The sequence below is a fragment of the Oncorhynchus nerka genome, unplaced genomic scaffold (genome assembly GCF_034236695.1).
Source record: "Oncorhynchus nerka isolate Pitt River unplaced genomic scaffold, Oner_Uvic_2.0 unplaced_scaffold_2343, whole genome shotgun sequence".
Taxonomy (NCBI): domain Eukaryota; kingdom Metazoa; phylum Chordata; class Actinopteri; order Salmoniformes; family Salmonidae; genus Oncorhynchus; species Oncorhynchus nerka.
This window is the reverse complement of record NW_027038952.1, coordinates 26,855-42,609: the sequence shown is the minus strand read 5'-3', so window position 1 is coordinate 42,609 and position 15,755 is coordinate 26,855. Positions and strand designations below refer to the sequence as shown.

The 15,755-nt window shown below is 51.6% G+C and overlaps 1 pseudogene; it reads left to right on the top strand.

Moving 5' to 3' along the window:
- The first annotated feature begins 216 nt into the window (after positions 1 to 216).
- LOC135567226 (methylsterol monooxygenase 1-like) lies at positions 217 to 14,021 on the top strand (annotated as a pseudogene).
- Positions 14,022 to 15,755: the final 1,734 nt, after the last annotated feature.

The following is a 15,755-nucleotide window of genomic DNA, read 5'->3' as shown; positions in this document are numbered from 1 at the left end:
ACCCCACGACTGGGACAGCATGCCACAATGATGCGACAACACACACACAACCTCCCCTACAAGCTGGGACATGCCCCACGGTGGTGCGACCCAGCACACCCAACCTCCCTAGAGCTGGGACAGCATGCCACGAAATAAGTGCACGACACCACAGTACGACCCAACACACAACCTCCCCTCTGACTGGGACATGTGCGATGCACAGCATGGGCCACGATGGTACGACCCAACACACACAACCTCCCCTACGACTGGGACCTCCCCGATGGTACGACCCGACCTCCCTGGGACAGCATGCCACTGCGGGTACGACCCAACACACACACACAACCTCCCCACGACTGGGACAGCATGCCACGATAGTACGACCCAACACACACACACACCTCCCCTACGACTTGGGACAGCATGCCACGATGGTGCGACCCCTTTTTACACAACCTCCCCTCGACTGGGACAGCATGCCACACGAACCCACACACACACAACCTCCCCACTGACTGGGACAGCATGCCACGATGGCACGACCCAGCACACACACAGCCTCCCCTCTGACTGGGGACAGCATGGCACACGACCCAGCACCTCCCCTGACTGGGACTGGGACGGCTAAGGACAGCATGCCACGATGGTCTGAACCCCACACACACAACCTCCCCACGACTGGGACAGCATGCCACGACATGGTGTACGACCCACACACACACACACAACCTCCCCGGCTGGGACATGACGATGGGACACAGACTGGGACAGGCACGATGGTACGACCCAGCACACACACAACCTCCCCCCGACTGGGACAGCATGCCACGATGGTACGACCCAACACACACACACACACAACCTCTGACTGGGACAGCATGCCACGATGTCTGACCCAACACACACACAACCTCCCTACGACTGGGACAGCATGCCCACGATGGTACGACCCAACACACACACAACCTCCCCTACGACTGGGACAGCATGCACCACGATGAATGGGCCAACACACACACACAACCTCCCACGGCTAGGGACAGCATGCCACGATGTCTGACCCAACACACACACACACACACACACAACCTCCCCACGACTGGGACAGCATGCCATGATGGCCGACCCAGCACCAACACACACAACCTCCTCCTCATTTACACTGGGATAGCATGCCATGATGGTACCACCCAGACACACACACACAGACAGTAGGCACACAAGTCTATCTCTCCCTCCCCAGCCCTACCTGTTAACTCAGTGTCTAGGCTGTTCTGTCTATCTCTCCAACTCCCAGGCTCTACCTGTTAACTCAGTGTCTAGGCTGTTCTGTCTCTCTCTCCCTCCCACTGGGCCTGCCATGATTACTTCCCCGCCCAGTGGTCAGCATGTTCTGTCTTTCTCTCCCTCCCCAGACCTTACTCTAGGCACACAAACTCCCAGTGTCTAGGCTGTTCTGTCTCTCTCTCCCTCCCCAGGCCTTACCTGTTAACTCAGTGTCTAGGCTGTTCTGTTTTCTCTCCTCCCCAGGCCCTACCTGTTAACTCAGTGTCTAGGCTGTTCTGTTTCTCTCTCCTCCCCAGGCCCTACCTGTTAACTCAGTGTCTAGGCTGTTCTGTCTATCTCTCCTCCCCAGGCCCTACAGGCTGTTCTGTTAACTCAGTGTCTAGGCTGTTCTGTCTATCTCTCCCTCCCCAGGCCCTACCTGTTAACTCAGTGTCTAGGCTGTTCTGTCTATCTCTCCCTCCCCAGGCCCTACCTGTTAACTCAGTGTCTAGGCTGTTCTGTCTCTCTCTCCTCCCCAGGCCCTACCTGTTAACTCAGTGTCTAGGCTGTTCTGTCTCTCTCTCCCTCCCGGCCCTACCTGTTAACTCAGTGTCTAGGCTGTTCTGTCTATCTCTCTCCCTCCCCAGGCCCTACCTGTTAACTCAGTGTCTAGGCTGTTCTGTCTATCTCTCCTCCCAGGCCTTACCTGTTAACTCAGTGTCTAGGCTGTTCTGTCTTTCTCCCTCCCCAGGCCCCCTACCTGTTAGCTCAGTGTCAGGCTGTTCTGTTTTATCTCTCTTTCCCCAGGCCCTACCTGTTAACTCAGTGTCTAGGCTGTTCTGTCTATCTCTCCTCCCCAGGCCCTACCTGTTAACTCAGTGTCTAGGCTGTTCTGTCTATCTCCTCCCAGGCCCTACCTGTTAGCTCAGTGTCTAGGCTGTTCTGTCTATCTCTCCCTCCCCAGGCCCTACCTGTTAACTGTGTCTAGGCTGTTCTGTCTATCTCTCCCTCCCCAGGCCCTACCTGTTAGCTCAGTGTCTAGGCTGTTCTGTCTATCTCCCTCCCCAGGCCCTACCTGTTAGCTCAGTGTCTAGGCTGTTCTGTCTCTCTCCTCCCCAGGCCCTACCCTGTTAACTCAGTGTCTAGGCTGTTTCTGTCTATCTCTCCCTCCCAGGCCCTACCTGTTAACTCTAGGCTGTTCTGTCTATCTCTCCCTCCCCAGGTCTAGGCTGTTCTGTCTATCTCTCCCCTCCCCAGGCCCTACCTGTTAACTCAGTGTCTAGGCTGTTCTGTCTATCTCTCCTCCCCAGGCCCTACCTGTTAACTCAGTGTCTAGGCTGTTCTGTCTATCTCTCCCTCCCCAGGCCCTACCTGTTAACTCAGTGTCTAGGCTGTTCTGTCTATCTCTCCCTCCCCAGGCCCTACCTGTTAGCTCAGTGTCTAGGCTGTTCTGTCTATCTCTCCCTCCCCAGGCCCTACCTGTTAGCTCAGTGTCTAGGCTGTTCTGTCTATCTCTCCTCCCCAGGCCCTACCTGTTAACTCAGTGTCCTAGGCTGTTCTGTCTATCTCTCCCCTCCCCAGGCCCTACCTGTTAGCTCAGTGTCTAGGCTGTTCTGTCTATCTCTCCCTCCCCAGGCCCTACCTGTTAACTCAGTGTCTAGGCTGTTCTGTCTTTCTCTCCCTCCCCAGGCCTACCTGTTAACTCAGTGTCTAGGGGTTCCTGTTCTGTTTTCTCTCTCCCTCCCCAGGCCTTACCTGTTAACTCAGTGTCTAGGGCTGTTCTGTCTTTCTGTTTCTCTCTCCCTCCCAGGCCCTACCTGTTAACTCAGTGTCTAGGCTGTTTTTTATCTCCTCTGTTTACCTGTTCTCAGTGTCTAGGCTGTTCTGTTTCTCTCCCAGGCCCTACCTGTTAACTCAGTGTCTAGGCTGTTCTGTCTATCTCTCCCCCAGGCCCTGCCTGCCCTACTCTGTTAACTCAGTGTCTAGGCTGTTCTGTCTATCTCTCCTCCCCAGGCCCTACCTGTTAACTCAGTGTCTAGGCTGTTCTGTCTATCTCTCCTCCCCAGGCCCTACCTGTTAACTCAGTGTCTAGGCTGTTCTGTCTATCTCTCCCCCCCAGGCCCTACCTGTTAGCCCAGTGTCTAGGCTGTGCTGTGATAGAGGACACCTGGCACTATTTCCTCCATCGCCTGCTACATCACCGCAGTATCTACAAGCACATCCACAAAGTGCACCACGAGTTCACTGTGAGTACACACAAACACACACAGGCACAGGCACGAATACACACAAATGCCCGATGTTCTTGAGCAAGGCATTTAACCCTCATTGCTCTGGATGAGAGTGTCTGCTAATGGACTAAAATGTCAAATAAACTTGCTATAACTGATTTCTTTGTCTGTCTGTCTCTCTCTCTGTCTCTGTCTCCCCCTCTCTGTCTCTGTCTCTTTGTCTCCCCCTCTCTGTCTCTCTCTCCTCTCTGTGTGTCTGTCTCTCTCTCTCGCTCTCTCCCCCTCTCTCTGTCTCTCTCTCCTCTCTCTGTGTCTGTCTCTCTCCCCCTCTCTCTGTCTCTGTCTCTCCCCCTCTCTCTGTCTCTGTCTCTCCCCCCTCTCTGTCTCTGTCTCTCTCCCTCTCTCTGTCTCTGTCTCTCTCCTCCCTCTCTCTGTCTCCTGTCTCCCCCTCTCTCTGTCTCTGTCTCTCTCCCCTCTCTCTGTCTCTGTCTCTCTCCTCTCTCTGTTCCTGTCTCTCTCCCCCTCTCTCTCTGTCTCTGTCTCTCTCCCTCCTCTCTCTGTCTCTGTCTCTCTCCCCTCTCTCTCGCTCTCTCTCTCTCCCCCTCTCTCTGTCTCTGTCTCTCTCCCCTCTCTCTGTCTCTGTCTCCCCCTGTCCCCCTCTCTCTCTGTCTCTCTCTCCTCTCTGTGTCTGTCTCTCTCTCTCCCCCCCTCCTCTGTGTCTGTCTCTCTCTCTCCCCTTGTCTCTCCCCCTCTGTGTCTGTAGGCTCCATTTGGCATGCAGGCAGAGTACGCCCACCCAGCTGAGACAGTGATCTCTGGGTTCCCATCGGCATCATGGTGTTCTGTAACCAATGCTATGGCCTGGGTGCTTTCCGCCTGCTGGAGACCATCGACGATACACAGGTACACACACACACACACACACTCCTAGAGACTATTGAGGAGGCAGAGGTGTAGTGAGGGTAAAATGTAAACACTCCTAGAGACTATTGAGGGAGAGGCAGAGTGTAGTGGAGGGTAAATGTAAACACTCCTAGAGACTATTGAGGAGGCAGAGGTGTAGTGGAGGGTAAATGTAAACACTCCTAGAGACTATTGAGGAGGCAGAGGGTAGTGGAGGGTAAATGTAAACACTCCTAGAGACTATTGAGGAGGCAGAGGTGTAGTGGAGGGTAAATGTAAACACTCCTAGAGACTATTGAGGAGGCAGAGGTGTAGTGGAGGGTAAATGTAAACACTCCTAGAGACTATTGAGGAGGCAGAGGTGTAGTGGAGGGTAAATGTAAACACTCCTAGAGACTATTGAGGAGGCAGAGGTGTAGTGGAGGGTAAATGTAAACACTCCTAGAGACTATTGAGGAGGCAGAGGTGTAGTGGAGGGTAAATGTAAACACTCCTAGAGACTATTGAGGAGGCAGAGGTGTAGTGGAGGGTAAATGTAAACACTCCTAGAGACTATTGAGGAGGCAGAGGTGTAGTGGAGGGTAAATGTAAAACACTCCTAGAGACTATTGAGGAGGCAGAGGTGTAGTGGAGGGTAAATGTAAACACTCCTAGAGACTATTGAGGAGGCAGAGGTGTAGTGGAGGGTAAATGTAAACACTCCTAGAGACTATTGAGGAGGCAGAGGTGTAGTGGAGGGTAAATGTAAACACTCCTAGAGACTATTGAGGAGGCAGAAGTGGAGGGTAAATGTAAACACTCCTAGAGACTATTGAGGAGGCAGAGGTGTAGTGGAGGGTAAATGTAAACACTCCTAGAGACTATTGAGGAGGCAGAGGTGTAGTGGAGGGTAAATGTAAACACTCCTAGAGACTATTGAGGGAGGCAGAGGTGTAGTGGAGGGTAAATGTAAACACTCCTAGAGACTATTGAGGAGGCAGAGGTGTAGTGGAGGGTAAATGTAAACACTCCTAGAGACTATTGAGGAGGCAGAGGTGTAGTGGAGGGTAAATGTAAACACTCCTAGAGACTATTGAGGAGGCAGAGGTGTAGTGGAGGGTAAATGTAAACACTCCTAGAGACTATTGAGGAGGCAGAGGTGTAGTGGAGGGTAAATGTAAACACTCCTAGAGACTATTGAGGAGGCAGAGGTAGTGGAGGGTAAATGTAAACACTCCTAGAGACTATTGAGGAGGCAGAGGTGTTGGAGGGTAAATGTAAACACTCCTAGAGACTATTGAGGAGGCAGAGGTGTAGTGGAGGGTAAATGTAAACTCTCCTAGAGACTATTGAGTGAGGCAGAGGTTTGTGGAGGGTAAAATGCATATCTCACCATCACCAGGAGTCTGCAGCTCTCCCTGCCTGTTGTTCTCTGGTCTGACCACCAGGGGTCTCCAGCTCTCCCTGCCTGTTGTTCTCTGGTCTGACCACCAGGGGTCTCCAGCTCTCCCTGCCTGTTGTTCTCTGGTCTGACCACCAGGGGTCTCCAGCTCTCCCTGCCTGTTGTTCTCTGGTCTGACCACCAGGGGTCTGCAGCTCTCCCTGCCTGTTGTTCTCTGGTCTGACCACCAGGGGTCTCCAGCTCTCCCTGCCTGTTGTTCTCTGGTCTGACCACCAGCTCTCCTGGGTCTCCAGCTCTCCTGCCTGTTGTTCTCTGGTCCCAGTCTCCAGCTCTCCCTGCCTGTTGTTCTCTGGTCTGACCACCAGGGGTCTCCAGCTCTCCCTGCCTGTTGTTCTCTGGTCTGGCCACCAGGGGTCTCCAGCTCTCCCTGCCTGTTGTTCTCTGGTCTGACCACCAGGGGTCTCCAGCTCTCCCTGCCTGTTGTTCTCTGGTCTGACCACCAGGGGTCTCCAGCTCTCCCTGCCTGTTGTTCTCTGGTCTGACCACCAGGGGTCTCCAGCTCTCCCTGCCTGTTGTTCTCTGGTCTGACCACCAGGGGTCTCAGCTCTCCCTGCCTGTTCCAGTTCTCCCTGGTCTGACTTCCAGGGGTCTCCAGCTCTCCCTGCCTGTTGTTCTCTGGTCTGACCACCAGGGTCTCCAGCTCTCCCTGCCTGTTGTTCTCTGGTCTGACCCCATTTCCTGCCTGGGGTCTCCACCTCTCCCCTGCCTGTTGTTCTCTGGTCTGACCACCAGGGGTCCCAGCTCTCCCTGCCTGTTGTTCTCTGGTCTGACCACCTCTCCAGCTCTCCTGCCTGGGGTCCTCTCAGCTCTCCCTGCCTGTTCTCTCTGGTCTGACCCCAGCTCTCCCTGCCTGTTTGTCTCCAGTCTCCAGCTCTCCCCTGCCTGTTGTTCTCTGGTCTGACCACCAGGGTCTCCAGCTCTCCCTGCCTGTTGTTCTCTGGTCTGACCACCAGGGGTCTCCAGCTCTCCCTGCCTGTTGTTCTCTGGTGAACCACCAGGGTCTCCAGCTCTCCCTGCCTGTTGTTCTCTGGTCTCCAGGGGCTCTCCCTGCCTGTTGTTCTCTGACCACCAGGGTCTCCAGCTCTCCCTGCCTGGGGTCTGACCACCAGTCTCCAGCTCTCCTGCCTGTTGTTCTCTGGTCTGACCACCAGGGTCTCCAGCTCTCCCTGCCTGTTGTTCTCTGGGTCTGACCACCAGGGGTCTCAGCTCTCCCCTGCCTGTTGTTCTCTGGTCTGACTTCCAGGGGTCTCCAGCTCTCCCTGCCTGTTGTTCTCTGTCTGACCACCAGGGGTCTCAGCTCTCCTGCCTGTTGTTCTCTGGTCTGACCACCAGGGGTCCTGACCACCAGCTCTCCCTGCCTGTTGTTCTCTGGTCTGACCACCAGGGTCTCCAGCTCTCCTGCCTGTTGTTCTCTGGTCTGACCACCAGGGGTCTCAGCTCTCCCTGCCTGTTGTTCTCTGGTCTGACGGTCACCAGCTCTCCTGCCTGTTGTTCTCTGGTCTGACCACCAGGGGCTCAGCTCTCCCTGCCTGTTGTTCTCTGGTCTGACCACCAGGGGTCTCCAGCTCCCCTGCCTGTTGTTCTCTGGTCTGACCACCAGGGGTCACAGCTCTCCCTGCCTGTTGTTCTCTGGTCTGACCACCAGGGGTCTTCAGCTCTCCCTGCCTGTTTGCTCTATCTGACCACCAGGGTCTCAGCTCTCCCTGCCTGTTGTTCTCTGGTCTGACCAGGGTCCAGGGGTCTCAGCTCTCCCTGCCTGTTGTTCTCTGGTCTGACCACCAGGGTCTCTGGTCAGCTAACTCCCCTGCCTGTTGTTCTCTGGTCTGACCACCAGGGGTCTGCAGCTCTCTCCTGCCTGTTGTTCTCTGGTCTGACCACCAGTCAGTCTGCAGCTCTCTTGCCTGTTGTTCTCTGGTCTGACCACCAACTCAGCTCTCCCCTGCTGTTCTCTGGTCTCTCAGCTCTCCTGCCTGTCTGGTTTGACCACCAGGCAGCTCTAACTGATCTACCATGCAATTCTCTAGTCTTGACCACCATCCCCAGATCTACCATGTAGTTCTCTAGTCTTGCCACCAGGGGTCCCCTGATCTAGCCATGTAGTTCTCTAGTCTTGACCAGGGTCCCCTGATCTACCATGTAGTTCTCTAGTCTGGCCACCAGGGTCTGCAGCTCTCCTGCCTGTTGTTCTCTGGTCAATAACCAGCCCAGGGGGTCTCCAGCGCTCCCTGCCTGTTGTTCTCTGGTCTGACCAAGGGGTCTTCAGCTCTCCTGCCTGTTTGCTTATCTGACCACCAGGGGTCTCAGCGCTCCTGCCTGTTGTTCTCTGGTCTGACCACCAGGGGTCTCAGCTCTCCTGCCTGTTGTTCTCTGGTCTGACCACCAGGGGTCTCCAGCTCTCCCTGCCTGTTGTTCTCTGGTCTGACCACCAGGGGTCTGCAGCTCTCCCTGCCTGTTGTTCTCTGGTCTGACCACCAGGGGTCTGCAGCTCTCCTTGCCTGTTGTTCTCTGGTCTGACCACCAGGGGTCTCCAGCTCTCCCTGCCTGTTATACTCTGGTTTGACCACCAGGGGTCCCCTGATCTACCATGTAGTTCTCTAGTCTGACCACCAGGGGTCCCCAGATCTACCATGTAGTTCTCTAGTCTGGCCACCAGGGGTCCCCTGATCTACCATGTAGTTCTCTAGTCTGGCCACCAGGGGTCCCCTGATCTACCATGTAGTTCTCTAGTCTGGCCACCAGGGGTGTGCAGCTCTCCCTGCCTGTTGTTCTCTGGTCTGACCACCAGGGGTCTCCAGCGCTCCCTGCCTGTTGTTCTCTGGTCTGACCACCAGGGGTCTCCAGCTCTCCCTGCCTGTTGTTCTCTGGTCTGACCACCAGGGGTCCCCTGATCTACCATGTAGTTCTCTAGTCTGACCACCAGGGGTCCCCAGATCTACCATGTAGTTCTCTAGTCTGGCCACCAGGGGTCCCCTGATCTACCATGTAGTTCTCTAGTCTGGCCACCAGGGGTCCCCTGATCTACCATGTAGTTCTCTAGTCTGGCCACCAGGGGTGTGCAGCTCTCCCTGCCTGTTGTTCTCTGGTCTGACCACCAGGGGTCTCAGCGCTCCTGCCTGTTGTTCTCTGGTCTGACCATCAGGCCGTGTCTGCAGCTCTCCTGCCTGTTGTTCTCTGGTCTGACCACCAGGGTCTTCAGCTCTCCCTGCCTGTTTGCTTATCTGACCACCAGGGGTCTCAGCGCTCCCTGCCTGTTGTTCTCTGGTCTGACCACCAGGGTCTCCAGCTCTCCCTGCCTGTTGTTCTCTGGTCTGACCACCAGGGTCTCCAGCTCTCCCTGCCTGTTGTTCTCTGGTCTGACCACCAGGGGTCTGCAGCTCTCCTGCCTGTTGTTCTCTGGTCTGACCACCAGGGTCTCAGCTCTCCTTGCCTGTTGTTCTCTGGTCTGACCACCAGGGGTCTCAGCTCTCCTGCCTGTTATACTCTGGTTTGACCACCAGGGTCCCTGATCTTACCATGTAGTTCTCTAGTCTGACCCACCAGGGGTCCCCAGATCTACCATGTAGTTCTCTAGTCTGGCCTGGGGGTCCCCTGATCTACCATGTAGTTCTCTAGTCTGGCCAGCCAGGGTCCCTGATCTACCATGTCAGTTCTCTGTCTGTGTCTCTGACCTGCCTGTTGTTCTCTGGTCTGACCACCAGGGGTCTCCAGCGCTCCCTGCCTGTTGTTCTCTGGTCTGACCACCAGGGGTCTCCAGCTCTCCCTGCCTGTTGTTCTCTGGTCTGACCACCAGGGGTCCCCTGATCTACCATGTAGTTCTCTAGTCTGACCACCAGGGGTCCCCAGATCTACCATGTAGTTCTCTAGTCTGGCCACCAGGGGTCCCCTGATCTACCATGTAGTTCTCTAGTCTGGCCACCAGGGGTCCCCTGATCTACCATGTAGTTCTCTAGTCTGGCCACCAGGGGTGTGCAGCTCTCCCTGCCTGTTGTTCTCTGGTCTGACCACCAGGGGTCTCCAGCGCTCCCTGCCTGTTGTTCTCTGGTCTGACCACCAGGGGTCTGCAGCTCTCCCTGCCTGTTGTTCTCTGGTCTGACCACCAGGGGTCTTCAGCTCTCCCTGCCTGTTTGCTTATCTGACCACCAGGGGTCTCCAGCGCTCCCTGCCTGTTGTTCTCTGGTCTGACCACCAGGGGTCTCCAGCTCTCCCTGCCTGTTGTTCTCTGGTCTGACCACCAGGGGTCTCAGCTCTCCCTGCCTGTTGTTCTCTGGTCTGACCACCAGGGGTCTGCAGCTCTCCCTGCCTGTTGTTCTCTGGTCTGACCACCAGGGGTCTGCAGCTCTCCTTGCCTGTTGTTCTCTGGTCTGACCACCAGGGGTCTCCAGCTCTCCCTGCCTGTTATACTCTGGTTTGACCACCAGGGGTCCCCTGATCTACCATGTAGTTCTCTAGTCTGACCACCAGGGGTCCCCAGATCTACCATGTAGTTCTCTGGTCTGGCCACCAGGGGTCCCTGATCAGGCCATGTAGTTCTCTAGTCTGACCACCAGGGGTCCCCAGATCTACCATGTAGTTCTCCAGTCTGGCCACCAGGGGTCCCCTGATCTACCATGTAGTTCTCTAGTCTGGCCACCAGGGGTCCCCTGATCTACCATGTAGTTCTCTAGTCTGGCCACCAGGGGTCCCCTGATCTACCATGTAGTTCTCTAGTCTGGCCACCAGGGGTCCCAGATCTACCATGAAGTTCTCTAGTCTGGCCACCAGGGTCCCCAGATCTACCATGTAGTTCTCTAGTCTTGACCACCAGGGTCCCCAGACTAGAGTGAAGGGTAGAGAATCAGGAACGCAGATACTGTGTTGTCATATGACCAGTGCATCACGGGTGGAGTGGGGTTTAGGGGAATTTGTGTAGGTTATGTGTATACATATTACAATGTTAAATTAACATCCTCTCTTCCTTTCCTCTCCTCTACTCCCCTCCCTCCCTTTCCTCCTCCCTCCTCTCTCCCTCCTTCCCTCCCTCTCCTCCTCTCTCCCTCTCTCCTCCTCTCTCCTCCTTCCCTCCCTCTTCTCCTCTCTCCTCTCTCCTCCTCTCCCCTCCCTCCTCTCCCCCTACCTCCTCTCTCTCCCTCTCCCCCTCTCCTCCTCTCTCCCTCTCCCCCTCTCTCCTCTCTCCTCCCCCTCCCTCTCCTCCGCTTGTCCTCCCCTCCTCCCCCCCCTCTCCTCCTCTCTCCCTCTCCCCCTCTCCTCTCCTCTCCTCTCTCTCCCCCTCTCTCTCTCTCTCTCTCTCCTCCTCTCTCTCTCTCCTCCTCCTCTCTCCTCTCTCTCTCCTCCCCTCTCCCTCTCTCCTCTCCTCCTCTCTCCCTTCTCCCCTACCTCCTCCCCCCTCTCCCTCCCTCTTTCTCTCCTCTCCTCCTCTCTCCTCCCGCTCCCTCTCCTCCCTCTGTCCTCCCCCTCTCCTCCTCTCTCCCTCTCTCCTCTTCTCCTCTCCTCTCTCTCCCCCTCTCTCCTCCCCTTCTCTCTCTCTCCTCCTCCCTCTCCCTATCTGCTCTCCCTCCCTTCTCTCTCCTCCTCCTCTCCCTCTCCTCCCCCTCTCCCCCTCTCCTCCTCCTCTCTCTCTCCTCCCTCCCTCCCTCCCTCCCTCCTTCTCCCCTCCCCTCCTCTCCTCCCTCTCTCCTCTCCTTCTCCCCCTCTCCTGTCTCCTCCTCTCTCCTCCCCCTCCCTCTGTCCTCCCCTCCTCTCCCCTCTCTCTCTCTCTCTCTCCTCTCCTCCCCTCTCTCTCCGCCTCCTCCACTCTCCTCTCCCTCTCCCTCCCCCTCTCTCCTCCTCCTTCTCTCCTCCCTCCTCTCCTCCCTCTCTCTCCGCCTCCTCTCCTCCCCCTCCCCCCTCTCTCTCCTCTCCTCCTCCTCTCTCCTCCTCCTCCCTCCCCTCCCTCCCTCCCTCCCTCCCTCCTCCCTCTCTCCTCCCCTCTCCTCCTCTCTCCAGTGGGTATGACATCCCTCTCAACCCTCTCCACCTGATCCCGTTCTATGCCGGAGCTCGTTTCCATGACTTCCACCATATGAACTTCGTAGGGAACTACGCCTCCACCTTTACCTGGTGGGACAAGATACTGCACACGGACTCCCAGTACAACAGACACATGATGAGCAAGAAGAACCAGTAAACAGACCCTCACACAGACACACGGACTCCCAGTACAACAGACACATGATGAGCAAGAAGAACCAGTAAACAGACCCTCACACAGACACACGGACTCCCAGTACAACAGACACATGATGAGCAAGAAGAACCAGTAAACAGACCCACACACGAACACGGACGGTCACGCACACACGGACGGACGCAAATACTCACAGACAGACACACACACACACGCAGACAGACACACACACACAGACAGACACACACACAGACAGACAGACACACACACACAGACAGACACACACACAGACAGACAGACAGACAGACACACACACACACAAACAAACACATGCACATATGAATGCACGCTTAAACACACTTCATGAAGGTCAGAACTGGACTCCTGAGTGTGCAATGCCTTGTGGGAAAAGAACACACTAAAATAGAGTAGAACAGTCTTGACCAATAACATCAGCCCTTGTTTGGTCTTGACCAATAACATCAGCCCTTGTTTGGTCTTGACCAATAACATCAGCCCTTGTTTGGTCTTGACCAATAACATCAGCCCTTGTTTGGTCTTGACCAATAACATCAGCCCTTGTCTGGTCTTGACCAATAACATCAGCCCTTGTCTGGTCTTGACCAATAACATCAGGCCGTTGTCTGGTCTTGACCAATAACATCAGGCCGTTGTCTGGTCTTGACCAATAACATCAGCCCTTGTTTGGTCTTGACCAATAACATCAGCCCTTGTTTGGTCTTGACCAATAACATCAGCCCTTGTTTGGTCTTGACCAATAACATCAGCCCTCGTTTGGTCTTGACCAATAACATCAGCCCTTGTCTGGTCTTGACCAATAACATCAGCCCTCGTTTGGTCTTGACCAATAACATCAGCCCTTGTTTGGTCTTGACCAATAACATCAGCCCTTGTCTGGTCTTGACCAATAACATCAGCCCTTGTTTGGTCTTGACCAATAACATCAGCCCTTGTCTGGTCTAGACCAATAACATCAGCCCTTGTTTGGTCTTGACCAATAACATCAGCCCTTGTCTGGTCTTGACCAATAACATCAGCCCTTGTTTGGTCTTGACCAATAGCATCAGGCCGTTGTCTGGTCTTGACCAATAACATCAGCCCTTGTTTGGTCTTGACCAATAGCATCAGGCCGTTGTCTGGTCTTGACCAATAACATCAGCCCTTGTCTGGTCTTGACCAATAACATCCAGGGTTGGGGTCAAATGCCATTTCAGTCAATTCAGGAAGTACACAAACATTCTAATTCTCTTCAATACTTTTAAATTAGGAACATTTTGAATTTTGAATCGGAGTTTGATTCACTTTTTGAATCGTCTGGAATTGAAATTGACCCTGATAACATCAGGCGTGTTGGGGGTTTGAGGCTGGGTTTCTGTATAAGCACTTTGTGACATCTGCTCATGCTTTATAAATACATTTGATTGATTGATTGATTGATTGTCTGGTCTTGACCAATAGCATCAGGCCGTTGTCTGGTCTTGACCAATAGCATCAGGCCGTTGTCTGGTCTTGACCAATAGCATCAGGCCTTGTCTGGTCTTGACCAATAGCATCAGGCCGTTGTCTGGTCTAGACCAATAGCATCAGGCCGTTGTCTGGTCTTGACCAATAGCATCAGGCCGTTGTCTGGTCTTGACCAATAGCATCAGCCCTTGTCGATGATTAATATTAATAATGTGTTTTGTAATTAAACCATTTTTTTTTACGAATTGGATTCACTGAAGCACTTTACTTCCATTTTACGGTTCTAGAATATCAGTTCAAGTACGGTTCTAGAATATCAGTTCAAGTACGGTTCTAGAATATCAGTTCAAGTACGGTTCTAGAATATCAGTTCAAGTACGGTTCTAGACTCTTTTCAGAAAAGAGGTTCCTAAGGGTTCATCGGCTGTCTCGAGGAAGAACCCTTTATAAAATCTCAAATATAAAATGTATGTTGATTTGCTACATGATTTATTCACTTCACTTCTATGTAGAAAATAGTCAAAAATAAAGAAAAACCCTTGAATGAGTTTGTGTCAGAACTGTTGAATGGTATTGTATATACTATATACCCATTCAGTCTATAGGTCTATAATAGACCAACTCATATATAGATACTATATACCCATTCAGTCTATAGGTCTATAATAGACCAACTCATATATAGATACTATATACCCATTCAGTCTATAGGTCTATAACAGACCAACTCATATATAGATACTATATACCCATTCAGTCTATAGGTCTATAATAGACCAACTCATATATAGATACTATATACCCATTCAGTCTATAACAGACCAACTCATATATAGATACTATATACCTATTCAGTACCTATTCAGTCTATAATAGACCAACTCATATATAGATACTATATACCCATTCAGTCTATAGGTCTATAACAGACCAACTCATATATAGATACTATATACCCATTCAGTCTATAACAGACCAACTCATATATAGATACTATATACCCATTCAGTCTATAGGTCTATAATAGACTAACTCATATATAGACACTATATACCCATTCAGTCTATAGGTCTATAACAGACCAACTCATATATAGATACTATATACCCATTCAGTCTATAACAGACCAACTCATATATAGATACTATATACCCATTCAGTCTATAGGTCTATAATAGACCAACTCATATATAGATACTATATACCCATTCAGTCTATAGGTCTATAACAGACCAACTCATATATAGATACTATATACCCATTCAGTCTATAACAGACCAACTCATATATAGATACTATATACCCATTCAGTCTATAGGTCTATAATAGACTAACTCATATATAGACACTATATACTCATTCAGTCTATAGGTCTATAACAGACCAACTCATATATAGACACTATATACCCATTCAGTCTATAGGTCTATAACAGACCAACTCATATATAGATACTATATACCCATTCAGTCTATAGGTCTATAATAGACCAACTCATATATAGATACTATATACCCATTCAGTCTATAGGTCTATAACAGACCAACTCATATATAGATACTATATACCCATTCAGTCTATAACAGACCAACTCATATATAGATACTATATACCCATTCAGTCTATAATAGACCAACTCATATATAGATACTATATACCCATTCAGTCTATAGGTCTATAACAGACCAACTCATATATAGATACTATATACCCATTCAGTCTATAGGTCTATAATAGACCAACTCATATATAGATACTATATACCCATTCAGTCTATAGGTCTATAATAGACCAACTCATATATAGATACTATATACCCATTCAGTCTATAGGTCTATAATAGACCAACTCATATATAGATACTATATACCCATTCAGTCTATAGGTCTATAATAGACCAACTCATATATAGATACTATATACCCATTCAGTCTATAACAGACCAACTCATATATAGATACTATATACCCATTCAGTCTATAACAGACCAACTCATATATAGATACTATATACCCATTCAGTCTATAGGTCTATAATAGACCAACTCATATATACATACTATATACCCATTCAGTCTATAGGTCTATAATAGACCAACTCATATATAGATACTATATACCCATTCAGTCTATAACAGACCAACTCATATATAGATGCTATATACCCATTCAGTCTATAACAGACCAACTCATATATAGATACTATATACCCATTCAGTCTATAGGTCTATAATAGACTAACTCATATATAGACACTATATACTCATTCAGTCTAAAGGTCT